This window comes from Dermacentor variabilis, chromosome 8 (genome assembly GCF_050947875.1).
Source record: "Dermacentor variabilis isolate Ectoservices chromosome 8, ASM5094787v1, whole genome shotgun sequence".
NCBI lineage: Eukaryota > Metazoa > Arthropoda > Arachnida > Ixodida > Ixodidae > Dermacentor > Dermacentor variabilis.
In genome coordinates, this window is record NC_134575.1 from 91,732,919 (window position 1) to 91,751,202 (window position 18,284).

General features: G+C 50.0%; 1 long non-coding RNA gene across 1 annotated transcript; it reads left to right on the top strand.

Annotated features, from left to right (window-relative positions):
- The first annotated feature begins 1,062 nt into the window (after positions 1 to 1,062).
- LOC142590406 (uncharacterized) lies at positions 1,063 to 18,174 on the top strand. The gene is made up of 3 exons (XR_012830097.1): positions 1,063 to 1,187; positions 1,584 to 1,722; positions 17,902 to 18,174. It is a non-coding gene; the product is annotated as an uncharacterized LOC142590406 (long non-coding RNA).
- The last annotated feature ends 110 nt before the right edge of the window (positions 18,175 to 18,284 follow it).

The following is an 18,284-nucleotide window of genomic DNA, read 5'->3' on the forward strand; positions in this document are numbered from 1 at the left end:
GCGGTGGAGTGAGAACGAGTTTCTCCTGCCGCCTTTCTTTGGTTAGGTGATGCCAAAGGTAATTCTGTGCTGAATTCAGTTCGTCCTTACGTTTCGTACGTGTCCGCCGAAAATTCCCAGCTGTCCTTAGCTATCGCCTAAGAGATGTGGGAGTGGGATAACTTGAAATTAAGGGGTGGGTCAACTAAAATTTGCGGGTAGGGCAATTTGAAATTGGGCGTGGGCCAAATTTAAGGTGAGCCAACTTCAAATTTGGGATGGGCCAGCTCGAAGTATTGTGGTGAGTCAAGTTGAAATTGGCGGTTGGGTCAGGTGAAATTTGGCGGTATGTTTAATCTTGTTTAGATAACTCCGGTGGAGTTTCTGCATATTTTTTTGTCAGCTAGCAGAGAGCGGTGGTGAGCAGACTTATTTGCTAAACTTTGTCCTTGTGGCAAAAATGGCTTCTTAATCTCCTTTAAAACAGAGTGCTGTTTCATAATCCATTAAACGCTGTAAATATTATCTGAAGACAGGATTCGAACAGAATCCCGATATTGAAACCATAACGCATGGATGGATGCATAGACAAGCGGCCCTTTTTACCCTTTTCAATTTCTCGCGAGCAAGCGACCGCGCTGAGACGCTATAGGCGCGTTTCGGTTTGGCCTTACCAAAACTGCCGAGACGCAGAAAGAACGTAGGCGAGAGTGTACGAGGGCAAGGAACGCGCGGAAAACGAAACGCAAGCAACCAGAGAACTGCGTCTGCAACAGCAGGGAGAAGCTTCCGAAGAGGACGCGTCGGAACGGAGGCGAGCACGTCGGTGGACAAATTATGCGAGAAAAAGAAATTGGCTGTGGCTTAGCTCAGCTAAACCTGAATATGCAAATGCGAAAGCTCGGTTTAGCCTGATTAATTGTTTGTCTCACTTCGTTAACCTTTGATTAGGCTGTAATTATCATACTTAGGTATCATCAATCATCGTTAAGACAGGTATGACTGCTGTGCCTACGTCGGTGGCTATACTCGCGGACAACTTTCCGTGGCAGCTAGTGAAGGGAAAGCTACGGGAGCGTGGCTGCTGCACATGTGTTACGGTGCCGAGTAGTCCGCCAGCGTTGGACGGTGCTTTCGGCTGCTCGGAACAGACGCTGAATCGACGCAGCTTCACGTGCGACTGTTTTGCGTTTGCACAGACGCGGAAGGTAAACCCGCAAAAAAAGTTAACTTTGGCATTCAGCGGTGTGTTTTATCTTATTTAACTGTTGCTAATAAGGTTTTGCTTTCTCTCCCCCAGCTTAAACTAACGTGGATGAAAACATGGGACTTTTTTTCAGAAACGCTCTCACTTGTGCGCACTTTGCCTCCGTAGCTTTCCCTTCATTGCCACAGGAATTTGTTCGCGAGTATAGACATGACTGTGATTAGGCTTAGGTAGACACTCATCGTTGGACGGTGTGACGCCTGTTGTGCCACAGGGAAAGCGCAAGTGCTAGATATGTTAAGAGACGCCGCGAACATGCGCAGCGTTGAAGCACAAACGGACGGCGCGAACGCGGTCGCTGCATGATCTCGACGGTGCGACGCCTGTTGCATTCCAGACCCTCTCCAGTGAAGCAGTTCGCCGGGCGATGCCGGAGCTCGGTGCGGCGAGTCACGTGATGCCTTGCCAAGGCTACGGCGCAGCTGCGGTCGAATGAAGGTCAAAGTCGCGGCGACGGCGAAACTCGGCTCGACGAGGTCAGTGAAGTAAAAAAAAAATTGCAACATTTCTGTCCGTTACCGAACACAATACTCGTAGTAAAAATGAGTTTACTGGAGAGGTTGTCATAGTGAGCGTGGTATGGTATGAAGAACATTATTTAGGTCCTGAGGGATCAGTCTGGGACTGATGCGGGCCGCTCCCACGTCGGTACAGAGAGGCCGAGCCCCTCTGCCATCACACGGGCCCTCTGGACAGCCCTGAGTTGGTCCGCCAGCACTTCACTGTGCAGCATTCGCTGCCACCACTGTTCACCTCGAGAACCATCACCGGCCAACGCCAAGCAGCGCCACAGCATGTGTTGTAAATCGAGCAAACCCCCACACTTACTGCAATAGACTGAAACCCCGCAGTCCGGATTAATTTTATTCATGATGACCGGGTTAGGGTACGTCCGTGTCTGCAGAAGCCTTAATGTAACCGCCTGCGGCCTACTTAATTTAGGATGTGGCAACGGGAATGCCCTGCGCCCTAAATAATAGTGCTTGGTGATTTCGTTGTAGGTTAACAGCTGGTCCCTGTACTCAGGAGCGGGAGATCCAGCCCCTTCAGGGAGTACACGGCACACTAATCCTCGTGCCTCCCTGTGCGCCACTTCGTTGAGGTTACGCGGGGCTCCCTCCACTGTCCCCATGTGCGCCGGGAACCAAGTAACGGTATGCGAAGTGATATCCCGACCCTGCAGCAGTCTGTTAGCAGGTTCCGCAACAAGTCCTCTCGAGAAGGCTGTTATCGCAGATCGCGAGTCGCTAAACACCAAAACTCTTCTAGAATCAATTAGTGCTAGAGCAATAGCCACCTGTTCAGCAACCCCCGGGTCTTTGGTATAAATGGAAGCAGCATTTCTAACGCTCCCTTTGCCATCTACTACCACCACCGAATAAGCATTTTTACCATTAATCCATGCGGCGTCAACAAACGCAGACTCCTCCTCCTGATCCTTTGCCTCTCGCAACAAAGCCCTAGCTCTCGCGACCCGCCTCCCTACATTGTGCACGGGGTGCACATTCCGCGGAATATTGTTTGCAGTTTTTTGTCTCTTAAAATACGGCGGTCTTGGTTTCAACGGTAGACTATAGGCATGAGACGGAGAAATGACTACCGTGCATTGGGAGACATCTTAAGGATCCCTTGGCGGTCGAAATTAATACGGAGTCCCCTACTATACGGCGTGCCTCATAATGAAATAGTGGCTATCGGCACGTAAAACCGCAGAATTCAACTCCATTAACGATTATAGAGAATGCTGTGCACTATATGACAAGTGCCGAGAGGGGAGTTTCTGCCCTAACTTTTTTACCTTGCCCTACCACGGTCACCGCAATCTGAATTTGATTCCGATGTGCTGCTGACACTTTCTCATGGCAGCTTTTCACGTTTATTGTATGCTAGTTTTACAAAAAATCGCAGCCATTTCACTCTGTGAATGTGGGCTACCAGCGGAGCTGTAAAAAAGACAAAGCGCACCACTAAGTGCAAATGTTTACTTATTTTCCAGTTTTTCCCTTCCTCGTCTGTAGAATACTCTACGAACGCGCACAATCGCTACTAATAGCGGCTCAACCTGTCGAGGTGTCCAAATTCAAACGCGCCAAGCGTTGTAAGACGCTTGCTTGCCCGCAAGAGAAGATAAGTAACTATAATGAAAAGGATGGCTCAGTGGCCCGTGCACGGTTGCGGGTCAGTAGTGGGGATCATTAACCAAGCAAAAAATTACAAAAGCAAAAAAGAAAACAATAAAAAAACTCTTCACGTTCATAACCTGCCGGCCAAGTCGGCCTCGCGCACCGTCATGAAGAGTTGATAGTTCGCCGGGCGTCGAACTGAGGGGGTGGCGTGGTCCATGCCTCCAGTGAGGTAATGCCGCATCCTTTGTGTTTTTTCTCTTGCTATCGGGAGTCCGGGACAGTCTCGCAATGGGTGCCTGACTGTCGGACGAGCAGCGATGTCGCACGTACTGCACGTCGCTGGTGGTGACGTCACGCTCGGCTCCGTTTCTTCGTCCTCCTCGTTGTCCAGACGTAGTCTCTGATGACCTGGCGTCTTCCTTGAAGCGGTGTGCGCGTGCCACTTAGCCAGGACGTCTTCGGTGAGTGCTGCGCCCGCCCTGGCTTTGTGCACCAGGACTTGCGCGTCCCTAGGAAGCCCGTTGTGCAAAGGGCATTGTGTGGTACCTTCGCCTTCAGCTCCTGTTTTGCTTGCAGTTTGAGTCGCTCGCGCTCCTCCTCCTGGTCCACGCGCGCGGACGGGAATGGGAGGGACTGGGCCCAGGGGAGATGACAGCTCGCTCACTGCACTGTGGGCCTCACGGTTCCCGATGCTGCGTGAGTGCCCCGGAACCCAGTCCACTCGCACGTCCATGCCGTAATCCCAATGAAGAGATGTGCATGCGACCTTAATATTGTTACGGGCGGAAAATATATGTATTTACAATATATACAAGGTTGTAGCTGAGAAGCCATGGCAACACCATCTACCGATCATCGAGACACTTCAACCTCCTCTTCCCCTGCCAACGTCCTTTTGTACGTAACTCGTACGTAGCTCGTACGTGACATTAACCCCCGGCGGCAGAAGCGTCATGTCGATGCTTCCTAGGGTGTCTAATAAGTGTGCGACTTATAGGACTTTAGTCGCGAAACATGCACGATATCAGTTCTTGGTGGGGTAGCAGACGTCGAAGTTACAAGTGATGTCTCATATGTGAGGCTGGTGACTTGGCGAAGAACTCGGTATGGCCCGACGTATCGCGGCAGCAGCTTTTCGCAAAGGTCGACGCGACGGGAAGGTAACCAAAGCCGGACAAGTGACCCAGGGCGGGAATGAACGTCCCGAGGACGACAGTCGTAACGGTGATTTTCGATAGTCTGAGACGCCAGAAGACAGTCACGGGCAATGCGACGTGCTGTGGCCGCATGAACAATGGCGTTGTGAGCATAGAACGTGGTAGTGTTCGCATCGGAAGGGAGCAGCGAGTCGAGAGGCAGGAATGGGTCACGGCCATAGAGTGGGTAGAACGGAGAATAACCAGTAATATCGAGACGGGACGAATTGTATGCAAACGTCACGAAGAGTAAAGTGCAGTCCGAATCCCGGTGATCATCAGACACGTACATGGAGAGCATGTCCGTGAGTATATCGTTGAGACGCCCGGTAAGTCCGTTTGTCTGTGGGTGGTAAGCCGTCGTGAACTTGTGGGACATGGAGCAAGAGCGAAGGAGGTCGTCGACAACCTTAGAAAGAAAACAGCGGCATCTATCAATGAGTAGCTGGCGTGGGGCCCCGTGATATAGGATCACTTCACGAAGGAGAAAATCAGCCACATCATTTGCGCACATCGTAGGGAGGGCCCGCGTTATGGCATAACACGTGGTATAGTCCGTCACAACGGCCACCCACTTGTTGCCCGAGGATGCAGTTGGAAATGGGCCTAGGCAGGTCCAGGCCGACGCGGTAAAATGGCTCAACGTGGATATCTATAGGCCGAAGGTGCCCAAACGGAGACAATGGATACTTCTTACGGAGTTGGCAAAGTTCGAAGGCAGTGACGTAGCTTCGAACAGAGCGATATAGCCCAGGCCAGAAAAATCGCCTGCGCACCCGGTCGTACGTACGGGAGACACCCAAATGACCAGCGGCGGGCACATCGTGTAACTGCGAGAGAATTGTCGAGCGCAGATGCTGGGGAACGACGAGAAGCATCTCAGCATCATGTGAATTCATATTGCGTTGGTATAAAGTCCCGTACTGGAGAACAAACATACAGTGGGACACTTCATGTTGCTCCGAGGTAAGGTGTTCGACGATGGACCGCGAATATCGGTCACGACGCTGCTCGTCGGCGATGCATGAGAAGTCAGAGACGGACAAAACGCAGGTATCTGTATCGGTTTCGGTTCCACCGGGATGGTCGACAGGACAGCGGGAGAGGCAGTCCGCGTCCTTATGTAGCCGCCCAGATTTGTAGGGCACGGAAAAGGTGTACTCTTGCAGGCGTAAAGCCCAGCGGCCAAGACGGCCTGTCGGGTCTCTGAGTGAGGATAGCCAACATAAGGCATGATGATCTGTCATGACGGTGAAATGCCGACCGAAAAGGTAAGGGCGCAACTTAGCTATGGACCAAACAAGGGCCAAGCATTCACGTTCTGTTATGGAGTAATTGCGCTCTGGTGCTGAAAGAAGACGGCTAGCATACGTGATCACACGATTCGTGTCCCGCTGTCGTTGGGACAAGATAGCACCAATGCCATGGCCGCTGGCATCAGTGCGAACTTCTGTGTAGGCATACGGATCAAAATGACCCAATAACGGGTGGATTGTTGGAGATGTATGGGAGAGGCCTTTGCCCTGCAGTGGGCGTAACCAGGCTGATGATGATGATGAACGGGTGGATTGATAAGGCGATTGATAGGCGTTGAAAATGCTGCAGCCTGGTCGGGTCCCCAACGAAAAGTGGTGTCCTTTTTGAGGAGGTCTTGAAAGGACGAGCGATTTCGGCAAAGTTCTGGATAAATCGCCGAAAATAGGAACACAGCCTTAGGAAACTTCGGACCTCGGAAGAAGAACGCGGAAGTAGAAACTCACCAACGGCACGAACTTTATTAGGATCAGGCTGGACGCCAGCAGCGTCAACCAAGTGGCCAAGTGCTCGTATTTGGCGGTGGCCAAAATGGGATTTTGCAGTATTGAGTTGTAGGCCAGTCATCGAAAAACAGCAAGGTTAGCTGAGAGTCGGTGTAGGTGGCTCTCAAACGTCGGTGAAAAAACAATGACGTCATCAAGGTAGCATAGGCATGTGGTCCATCTGAATCTGCGTAGAAGAGAGTGAATCATGTGCTCGAAGGTAGCAGGGGCACTACACAGTCCGAAAGGCATCGCTTTAAATTGGTAGACACCATCTGATGTGACGACGGCGGTCTTTTCGCGATCTCGTTCGTCCACTGCGAGTTGCCATAGCCAAAGCGCAGATCAATCGACGAAAAATAACTGTCACCGTGTAAGAAGTCCAGCACGTCATCAATACGCGGAAACGGATGCACGTCCTTTTTGGTAATCTTATTGACGTGACGGTAACTGATACAAAATCTTCAGGTATTGTCCTTCTTTTTAACCAAAATGACAGGTGACGCCCACGGACTGCAGGAAGGCTCGATAATATATTTGGAGAGCCTTTTGTCCACCTCCCTTTGGATCACCTGCCGTTCAGCCACAGACACACGGTAGGGGCACCGGTGTATAGGAGGAGCGTCACCAGTGTGGATTGGATGGTTGACGGCACGGGTTCGACCTAGCGGGCGATCATCAAAATCAAAGATGTCTTCATAGGACATCAGAAAGCGGCGAACGGCATCGGCGTAAGCAGGTTGCAGATCAGTAGCTCTCATTGATTTAAACTTGTCGTTGCGTGAAGTAGCAGGGGCAGAAGCTGCAGCAGTGTCGAATCATGGTTCGGGCGTAAGAGCAGCTACTCCACAGTCTTCCAAAGGGGACAGCACAGCGAGAGATACACCCTCAGGAAGCACTTGCAGACTCGAACCAAAGTGCAGAAGAGGAAGCGACGCTTGGTTGTTGACAAGAGTTACAATTGAGCTTGGTAGCACTATTTTACGGGCCAGGAGGACGTTTCAAAGTAGGGACACCGTGTAAGGACCATCTCGAAGTGGGTGAGAAGGCGACATGAGGACGTAAGTCGCAGCATCAGGTTGCAGTCGAACAAATTCAGTAGAACGAAGGCGGGACTTGTGGTCATCGGTGGGTTCGGCAAAGTACTGGGCAGTTCAAGGCGACGGGTGCAGGTCGCACAGTCAATAAGTACTGAATGGGCAGACAGAAAGTCGATTCCAAGAATCGCTTCGTGGGGACACTCGGCAAGTACAGTGAACAGGACTAACACTGGACGGCCGGCAGGGGTAACACGGGCAGAGCACATTCCCATTACGGCTGTTGCATTGCCATTAGCTACATGGACGGCAGGTAACTCGGCAGATGTCAGGACTTTACGGAGATGGCTACGAAGATCTGACCGCATAACCGACACCTGAGCGCCAGTATCGATGAGGGCTTGAACGGGTACATCGTCAACAAAAATTTCAACAAGGTTCAGTCGAGCAGCAGGGGTCAGCAGAGGTTTTGCAGTACGATTCGTCAATGCAGCCTCACCTCCGGGGGCTGCATTGCTTAGTTTCCTGAGCAGCGGCCCGCGTAGGACGGGAACGAGGGACGTCGAGGTGTAGGCGAACGGGACTGACGGCGTTGCGGCGAGTGCGAGCGGCTAGTGGTGTGTCCCCGAGAAGGAAAACCGGCATGGTATGGTTCAGAGAGGGGCGACAGAGGCCGAGGATCTCGGTCGAAGCGGCGATCAGCATATGATTGAGGCGAGGAGTACCAGAGGTCACTACGGCAGTGGCGGGAGATGTGACCAACCCAGCAGCAAGCAAAGCAAATTGGTTTGTCATCCGGTGTTCCGTCAATGTGTCCGCCAATATGTCAATAATCCGTCAATGTACCGAGCGCCTTCTGGCATTGCCTTAGTGGCTACTTCTGTTAACCTGAGACGGTCGCCTTGTCCCGTCCACAGTGTCACGTCGTATGCAGATATGGTTAATTGAACACCGTGAAGCTGTCGGAGAAGCACAGACAGCCCTCGCATGACTAGATTAAACAGCGTAGGCGATAAAATCGCGCCCTGAGGAACACCTATATTCTTCGTGAGTGCCCTTGGATATGTGCTGCCACTACAAATCTCGATGATTCGATGCTCCAGGAAGGATTTAATCACAAAGTTAACAATTCGCATTCCTGGGCGTGCTTCTTCGAGCGCCTAGAGTAGGCTTCGAGTGTGACACATGAATTTCTTGTGGGAAACCTACGGAAAGCATTCGACAAAGAACGTTCTATGGCGCTTGTCGATGAATGCCTCCGTGACCTAATTCCACTTCCGGCTCTCGAGCGTGTCGGACGTGACATGGCTTGCTCTGTCGGAGCGGTGACAGCGACCCTCTTGGGCCGCAGAAACAGGTTTTATTTCAAAGAGGAGCAAGATTAACAGGTGATTTCGCCTTCTTTTCCGACAGGACGCATCGTAGCCAATAAGGTGTTTATGGACGGAGACCCAAGAGCCAGGCGTTCCCGCATCAAAAACTACAGGGACACGTTGGCTAAACTTGGTGCGCTGCTCGAAGTAGTTGCTTTGGGGAGGCGTACCACATGAACCACGCCGGGGCGGTCAGGCTGAATGATGCTGATGCAACGCGCAAGCGTCTCGCTGCTAAGGATGTGAAATCGAAAGGCCGCCCTTGTCTCCTCATCGATCCAGACAACCAGGAACTGCGCATCAAGATTCACTGGCTGCTGCAGGCGTCACCGAAGAAGATGTGCGCGTGGTATTGTTGCCCTATAGGAGGGTGACTGAAGTCACGCGGGAGAAATGGCGAGCATACGGCGTCACAGGGAAAGCGTCAACAAGTCTGAAAGCGGCGATAAAACTGAAGTGCAGCGTCAGAACAGACGATATCCGGCATCAGTTAAAAATTGCTGGCGAGCTGGCTTTGGTCGTTGTGCCTGGCAGGGCACCGCTGTGTCTACGGTGCCAGTGTACAGGCCACATTCGCAAAGGCTGCAAAATTCCACACTGCAACCTGTGTCGACGGTTAGGCGATGGTGAAATGCAGTACACTAATTCAGTTGCGACTTACGTCGCCGTAACCATGCCTTCCAAGCATCACGCCGTCGCAGAACACATCATGGATGAGGCCGTCGCGGAAGAAACAGCCAGATGGACAGGCAGCAATGTCACGACGACAACGAAGCTGAGCCTATTAACGGATGGTGACCACAAGGCCTTGAGCAAGGAGAAGACTTGTGAAAGTTCTCATACTGGCAGCAACACTTCGATCGCTCCCACAACTACAGAGACAGTTGGCATCGCAAGCTCAGAACCAGCATCGACAATTTCCAACCACACAGTACCCAGGGATGCACGGGGGGCCGCGGCTACCATTGCGGTTGCGAAGCGGTCATACGAGGACTGAGGGAGCGCGAACAATGTTAGCAAAGCCGTGGTGGGTAGTGAACTACCGACGAAGACAGCTACGGTGCGTAGGCCTCCTTATCGAAAGCGGCCGAACACCTCGGCCGATCCGAACGCGGTGCGTGCGCAGCCACCGCCAACGTGACGTTCCGCCGTGGTGGACGCCGCCTAATTGCGCGCACTGTTTCTTACAAGGTAAGCGCCTTGCTCACGGCTTCGATCTCCTTTCTTTTTCAACCATGATTCTAAATAATACGCCTCGCATCGCTACTATAAACGTTAGAGCGCTCGCTGCAAAAAAGAAAACATCATCAGTTGTACCGACTAGTCTGTGAACGAAACCTAGATTTACTAGTGGTACAAGAAACAAATGTTGATGGTGAAGCGGAGACCGAGAGCATGGTGCGACACTTTCTAGCTCGGCATCGTGCGCTGGTTAATCATGCAGTTGGCACATCGGCTGGGTGCGTGCTGTTCGTGCCGCAAGCATTCAACGTTAAATTGCAGACGGTAACAGTGTGTCTCGGCGGATCGCGGTCTGTGATTTTCTGTTAGCATCGTTAAAGTGGCGCGTTATTTGCGTGTATGACCGGACTGGTGCAGGAAAGTACATTTCTTGAATGACTTAGGCCGCGCTGTGTTTGTAAAAAATCGTCATACTATTAGGCGTCTTTAATTGCAAATTGTCCACACAAGGTAAATCAAGCAAACGGCCCTTCAAAGACGCAAGTACTGATGTCGTCAATGATATATTGGCGTAGAGTAACTTGGTGGACGTGTCGGATTGTCTTTGTGGTGGCCGGACACCACATTCCCCTCATTTTCAGGGGAGCAGCCATGCCCGCTTGGATATAGTCTATTTAGCCCCCGATCTCTTTCCTCTGTATCAAGAGTACAACCGTGTAATTTAGCGATCACTGCTTAGTCAGTTTCTGCATTAATGGACGCAAAGAAAAAGAAAATGACTAACACTAGTGGAAATGGGCACTAGTGGATGCTCGCCCGAACTAGTGGCGCGGGAGATGCGTCTCAGTGCACGTTTTGTGCTACTCACCGAACATCGCAGTCCCGGCGCCGTGGCAAAAATCTTGCTCGCGTCTGTGCTTGCTGCATGCCCGAGTTGTAGCCGATGGCTGTCTGCCGGTTCTATCTTTCGCGAGCCAAGCTTCACGCAGCTCCTTGTCCTGTGGCTACGTGTGAATAAGGCTGACACCGGGCTCCGTTGCGTACGTCCGGCACTGCAGCAACGAGCAGTAGCCTACCATGCTGAGCGGCTCCAAATGCAGCCACTATCTATTATAGTACTTTCAAATGTTGTCAAGCAGACCCCCATGGCGGTAAAGCCTCGCCACTTAATGAGAACCGCAGCGCAGCTGGGACTTTAAACTTTCGTTTTCAGCTCGCTTCGGCGCTTCCGAATCAGCCGACGCAGCCGCTGTATCCACGTGATCCCTCATGCCACGTCACGACGACGGTAGCGCCAGCTTTTCCAGTGGCAGAGCTCGCCCCCAATAGTAGGTGAAGTGGCGGCTTACCAGGATTCAGGAGTGGTATCAAGCGGCTGGACTTGCACCGTTCAGGAACGACGCCATCAATCCATGACTCGTTGTAGCAGTCCACAAGTCGACGTCGGCCATCTTCTCCTAGGTGGCATAAAGTAGCGTAGGTTATGCGGTCCGGTCCTGGCAACTATGAGTGCCTGCATGTAGCCAGAGCAGCCTCCGGTTCCTCAAGTGAGGAAAACAAATTCATCTCTGGGAAGCGTGTCAGAGGAACCTCGCCCAGAATTTCGCCATTGATGGTGGTCACACTACCAGCAATTTTCACGAACAAGTATTCCAATATATCAACCTGCGAACGGCCTTCATGGAGGACTAGGGCGCAGAATAGATGTCGTTGTTGTGGAGACGAGCCAAGACCGCGCACCGTCCTATATAACATCGGCAATGGCTTGCGAGCATCAAGCCATTCGCAGAACGTCTTCCGCCGTTGTTCCTCCAGCCTGTCCATACGACGTTGGATTTTCTTTTGTATACGTTGAGCGTCTCTAAGGTTATGTATTGACTTGGTGCGCCTGTATGGCCTCTCGACCCTTCTACTAATCGTTTGAAGTCACTCAAGTTCCATGTCGAAATCCGCACGTTATGCTGCGTATGTAAAGGTGTACTTGGACGTTTACAGCACACTTGTAATGACGTTCTCAATGATGCAGGCAAATCCTCCTTTGCATGCCTCTTCCACCTTTGTTTTATACGTTGACCATTTGTCGGGAAGTTGAAAGGAGGAGCTGCCAAACCGCGTGATTCTCGAGCAGGTGGGAATATGGTCACTGCCATGAGTCTCGATGCCAGAGAATCATCAAACATTTGACCAGGATGTCGTGGCACTAAAGTCAAATCCAAACAACAGCTATAAGTCGAGCCACGTAAGTACGTTGGACTGCCATCGTTCGTAATGCTAAGTTCGTGGTCGGAAGCAAATTCCACAAGTTTCTAGCTCTTGGAATCGATTGTGCAGCTTCGTCAAACCAAATTATGAACATTAAAGCCGGAAGTAGTAATCCAGGGTCCAGGGGTCGCCGTCAGGATGTCTCGCAGTCGGTCGCCTTGTCCAGGTGGGGCGATGTAGGCGCCGATAAGGGTGAAAGTCAATTATTTCCTATACGGAGACACACGCACTGGTTTCCATCATGAGGTTGCACCGAAGGGGGAGTGTAGGCTACTTTTGTGCGGATTTAAACAATTTCTTTGCTGGATTCCCGGCACGTAAACGCCATAAAGGCTTCGTACCCAGAGAGCCTTAACGATTTTCACATGTTTGGTTCACATATCACCACTATAGGAAATCGGTTGGTAAAAGCGTATTGATGAAAGCACGATATCTGTAATTTAAGTCCTCTGGCATTCGACTGGAAATTGCCGCACTACGCACTTCATCACGGCGTAAAGGTAGTGTATACGAGCAATCGTGCCTACGTAATATTTGCCAGCACGGGGCTCAGGGCATTCAACACTTGCACTGCGGGTCGAGCTGCTGACGTATTCGAATTGTAAACAAGCGTGCGAATGGCATTTATCAGATACTTGAGCATTTTCACAATTCGGCGGTCATGCTCTGTCAGCTCATATGGGTCAGGTGGGGCGCATTTTGGGGCCACTCCTTGTTGTAGTTTATCCACAGGGCTTATCCTTGGAAATAGTAGCCATGCTTCATCAACGGCATTCTTTTCAGCAGCTCCATTATCAATGCATGATTTGAATACATTCTGCAGCGGTGGCGGAGCGGATTCAATAGCAAGAGGCTTTGCGGGATGTGTATTCTGTGTGCGGGGAGCGTCTGCGATGAGAACGACGTCGCTTGACGTCAGCAGCTGCTTATCCATGAGTCGAACGGTCCCTGACCATTTTCTTCAAGGCGGAGAGTTCCCACCTAACTTTTGTACATTCGTTTGATGAGGTGTCGCGGGGCCCCTGACAGTTCGGACACTTATAAGTTTTAGCCTGGCAGCTGTCCGCAGAACGTTGTGCTGCACAACTGGAACATATCGTAGAATTTCCACAGATGGCGCTCATGGGACCGAACTTCTGGCATTTTCTACACTGAAGTGGCTTGGGAACAAAGTGCCTGGCAACCTGGAGTATTTGGGTCCCATCTTTGACAGGCTTAATTAAAAGTGGCAGATTCTCGCTTGAGATGGCTGCATCACTGTCACATATGATGCCTGTAGTAGCCTCTTCTTTAGCGGGATGATGGTATGAACGTTCACGCCTCCGAAGACAGTGACAGCGCGCAGAGAGTCTAACGCCGACACTTGTGCGACGTCTACCGCAACAAAATTCTTCCGTGCGTTAACTCTGATATCATCAATGCCATTTGGCAACATTGTCTCGAGTTCAACCGATGCAACTTACCTGTCGAGGAGCCTCATGTTGTCGGAGGGTAGCGCAGGTATGAAGAGGATAGTGTACTTCGGCGAACTCTACGGAGTTCTCATGGTAGTTGTGTCCACAGAGGCCCTGAGCATCTGCCGCTTTGCTTTTTGACTCGGGATAGTCACGTAGTCGTCGTCGTAGCTGTCATTGCTCTCGGTCGAGTTTATCAAGGCAGCCTCGCTGTCGTTCGAAAGGATGTTCCGCTTCCTTGAGGCTGTCGACGCGGACGCCGCTAAATCAGGTGGGAGTGCGGGTGACTGCACTTCCATTCCCGTCGAGCAGTGAACAGTGTTACCCGTAAAAAAAGTGGGAATTACCAGAAAATCCTGAAGGATGAATCAAATCTGATCACGGTCTCGTAGTTTTTAGTGGTGATATGACATGATGAACTTCTTAACTATAGGTTGCATATAAGTAAGAGAGTGTTGACTGCGCCATTAATAGCGAAATGATAACTGAAAGTATAATCGTGTACACAATTACGCCGCGGCCGAAAATTTACCCCATCAGCGAAGTAGAATACACTTGGTAACTGCAGTTATAGCTCCGTGTTTGTCTGGTCGGGATCTGCGCCACCAGGCGGTTGTTATCGTGCAGGCCACTCACGTTTCTGCCCCCACTCATCAGCCATTCCGCCCAATCTGCCAGTGTTTAGCCGAACACATCAGAGAATATAACGTATATCCTATGGACTACAATGACCCTCTCATGAGGGGAGCTGCTTTCCCGCAGGACGTGCTACGTGCGCTGAAGTAGCGCGGCCACAGCGTGAGCGGCAGGTACGCGGACCCCAAGAGACACGATGCAGAGAAGAGAAAATTGGCCAGGGTATCGACGTCATGGGTCAGTGAGGACGGGGAAGTCGCCGCCGGTGGCCAGCAGTCCACTGGCGACGATTCCATCTGGTGCGGAGTCGAACCTCGAACCAGCGGTGTCGCCTTGGGACTTTGAGAAGCGCTCGCTGCACGACGCAGCTGCTCCAGAGATCAAATTTCTTCTCCCTCCTTCCTGAGCCCTTCTTTGTAGACCTTGCTGCGCAGCTTCACTGCCAAGTTCTACTGCATAGCCACAAACTTATTGAGTGCGCGGAATGCAGCGCACTCTTGGGAATATTTGCGTTGTGCAATCATTGCTGGCACCACAGTTCAGTTGTGGTTCTTGAACGAACCTCAATTTCCGTAGATACCAACCGAGTAATGTGACATTTTTTTCTACAAGAATGCCTATGAGTATCAAAGTAAAGAAAAAACATAATAATAAAGGACCGTTATAGGAAAAAAAATCTGTCGTATTTCAAAGCTAATTTCTCTAACATGTAACTTAACTGCACTGCGTCAGTAAGATTACTTTATCTATGAGTACGATTTTCTTCATAATTATAATTTTGATATCCTTCCTACTATCTATATTTCAGCCTATCGCCATGCCTTTAAATGCTGCCTACTTTTTGTGCAAATAAGGATGCCACAGCCATTGCATGATCTACTGCTGCTGAAGATGCAACGAATCAGCTCAGTCCTACAGTGCGTGCGTAATCTCTTCTCGTCTGGACAACTTGATTATTCGTACGCAGCGAAAACGGCTTATCTCTCCAGTCGTTTACACCTTTTTGGATTGTAAGTTCCATGGTATGCTTACAGCTTCTATTTCAGTCGATACTTGTGCGCTTTGGCCATTTCAGAGCTCCAGGTAAGCTACGACGTGTGTCTCGAACCTGTATCTGATCGTTTGCGCAAGCTTTATTTGTCCGAATATGTTCTTCTCGCGCAATTTTTTAAACTTATTTCTAATACGTTACCATTGGTTGTCGGCCGGTTCGCGAACCTAACTACTAGAAAACGTTACATTTCCTGCTTTTTTTTTTTTTTAGTTAATGGCTTTCGGCATCACAGTTCGCGAATGTCGGCACGTTTCATTATTATCAATCAAAGCATTTGATGAGTTGTGGTTTCTTATGCCAAAGCTACAACAGATGCACTGCTAGATTTCTTTCTATTGCCACCGTGACCATCGCTTTTCTTCTGTTTGTCTTACATATTGATAACACGTATTAGCGGGATGTACGCGCCCTGTATTCGTTCTCACGCACAGAGTATTTTCCTCTTGGCGAATTTGAATCTGCACCATGGATTATGAAAACCGTCGACGCCTTGAGAAGACAGTTGGGGCGAAAGTTCTCAACTGCGTGCATTCGCAGTCTCACCTTCGCTATTAAGCAACGAAGGGCTGTTAACATCACGCAGTCAGCAAGCGTTACAGACTGATGCAATTTACGAGCACCTTGAATCCTCTGCTAAAAGGCCCAGCAAAAAAAGAAGAAATACTGCCTTTTTGTCTAGTGATAACACAACAGTGCGCAGTCAATAGACGGACGCGTGGATTTATTGTAGGATATTGTTTGTTTAATCACGGTTCTTTATCCATTGGGGCGGCCGACCACAAATGCAGCACCCGATTGCAGCTGCCAGTTAGGTAGCACGTTCGCACGTCCCCCTGCCGCTTCCAAAGGCATTTTTGGTGTAAACAACGCATTTGCAAGTGCTGGGGCAGCTTGTCACTCTTCCGTCCTGGTACAGGATACACTGCGAAAAGGACGAAAAGCAAAAAAAAATATTAATTTGAGATTTTACGCGCCAAAACTACGACGCGCGCTGCGGTGCGGGACTCCGGATTCACTTTGACCACCTGGCGTTCTTTAACGTGCTCCCAATGCCCGGCACACGGGCGTTTTTGCATTTCGCCGCCATCGAAATGCTGTCGCCGCAGCCGGGATTTCATCCCGCGTTCTCGGGCTTAGCGGCGATACGTCCAAGCCACTACGCCACCAAGGCGCGTACGATTGTGTTCAACTTTCCGATGTAAGCACCTACCGTAATCGAAAAGAAATCAAGTTAATTAACAAGTTTCTTTTTTTATTCTTTGCGTACCTCTTCACCCATAACTCACCTGTGCTTCTGAGAGATGTCTCACGAGCAACTTTAACCCATGTATAGAAGAATGCGTCTTCACTTGAAGCCCATGCTTGACTTGATCTAGATGAAGCCTGCAGGGAACATCTCCGAGGCGCGCACTGTGTTTCCTGGCGCGTCCATGTCAGACGTTACATTTTCCAAGTTAAGCATGAGCTTCAAGTGAATGCGCGTTTTTGAATACGGGGGTAACACGAGTATTCAGAAATGTATCTTAACTTAAAGTTCATGCTTGACTTGATATAAATGACGCCTGGTGTGAAGGCTGCCAAGACACTCATTGCGTTTTCTCGGGTGCGTTCATGATAAGCGTCATTTAAATGAAGTAAAGTGTGGGCTTCAAGTTAAGATGCACTTCTGAATGCGGGGGTAAGAGTAGGCTTCTTGCGCGTTGGTTCTCCACTTGGCTATGTCAACTGCTGACCGGCCGTAGTGATACAAGAATCGTCAAAATGCTTTTCTGTCGATATTCATGTCACGAAACTAACGAGGGCGTCTCCGCGACAGCGCCATGGAATGGCAGGAAGGTAAGGTACCGAAAATTAGTGTTAAATGTCTTACCGCGCCGCCGCAAGATGACATGGAGGATGTCTGAGTTCTGAAAAATAAAGAACATATGTGTTCAGATTACGCCCACAGTGCGCAGATCTGACCAGCTAGCACTTGTTCCATATGTAAGCAGTGTCCCACAGTCATTATTACGTGACTGACAGTCCTTCAGTCATTACTTCGAACAAGTGCTAGGCGTGCCGTTATACCAAATGGTGCATGTAAATGGGTTCATGTACCATTATCGGCAAAAGCATGAAACGCAAGATTGTCCTTTGGATGTCAAGAATGACTTCCCGAAACATGCCTTCCAGCGGAAAGAGTGGTATTCAGCTGTGTATATTTTATTGCATTATAATAATAGCGACCTTCTCGCTCTAGTAAAAGCATCTCACCGTTGTATATAGGCGAGTCAGCGTGCATTCAAAAAGTCTGACGAGAACATGTTCAATATTTCAGAAAATTTCGAATAAAGGTTTTCTTATTCATATGCTATTTACTGCTACCAATGAATCATTGAGGTAAAGTTTGTGTGAGAAATTGCGACCCGGTCGATGAAACCTTATGGTGAGATACCTTTATGCTTTATGGGTATGGCAAAGTGAACATATTAAATACTGGCGAGTATCAAGCACTAAATCTGCCCTATAAACGCATTATTGAACTTGTATATTGCAGGCCTTTACAGCGGATCTTTTCCCCTGTCTCTGCATGTTCACTACGCGCCAAAGCAGAAATGCTGAGATATGACCAGCAGTTCATGTTCGTCTCATCGGAAAACCGAAGCTGTGTAAGCGAATACCACTGGACCTTGCGTATTCGTCGACGTTACCGGTGCGCACGGTGTTGTAGCTAAGTCATCGCTATGATCTGTTGCTGTCGTTTGAAAATTGCTATTGCGAAGCTTCTGTTATGTATGTAAATGTGGTCTTGCAAGGATATCACCTGGTACCTGGCTAATAAAGATGCTTATCGACGCTTACAAATGCCCAAATGCGTCAAAACGTTTCTATACGAGGTCTGTTAGAAAAGTATCCGACTTTTTTTTTTGCGAACACCTG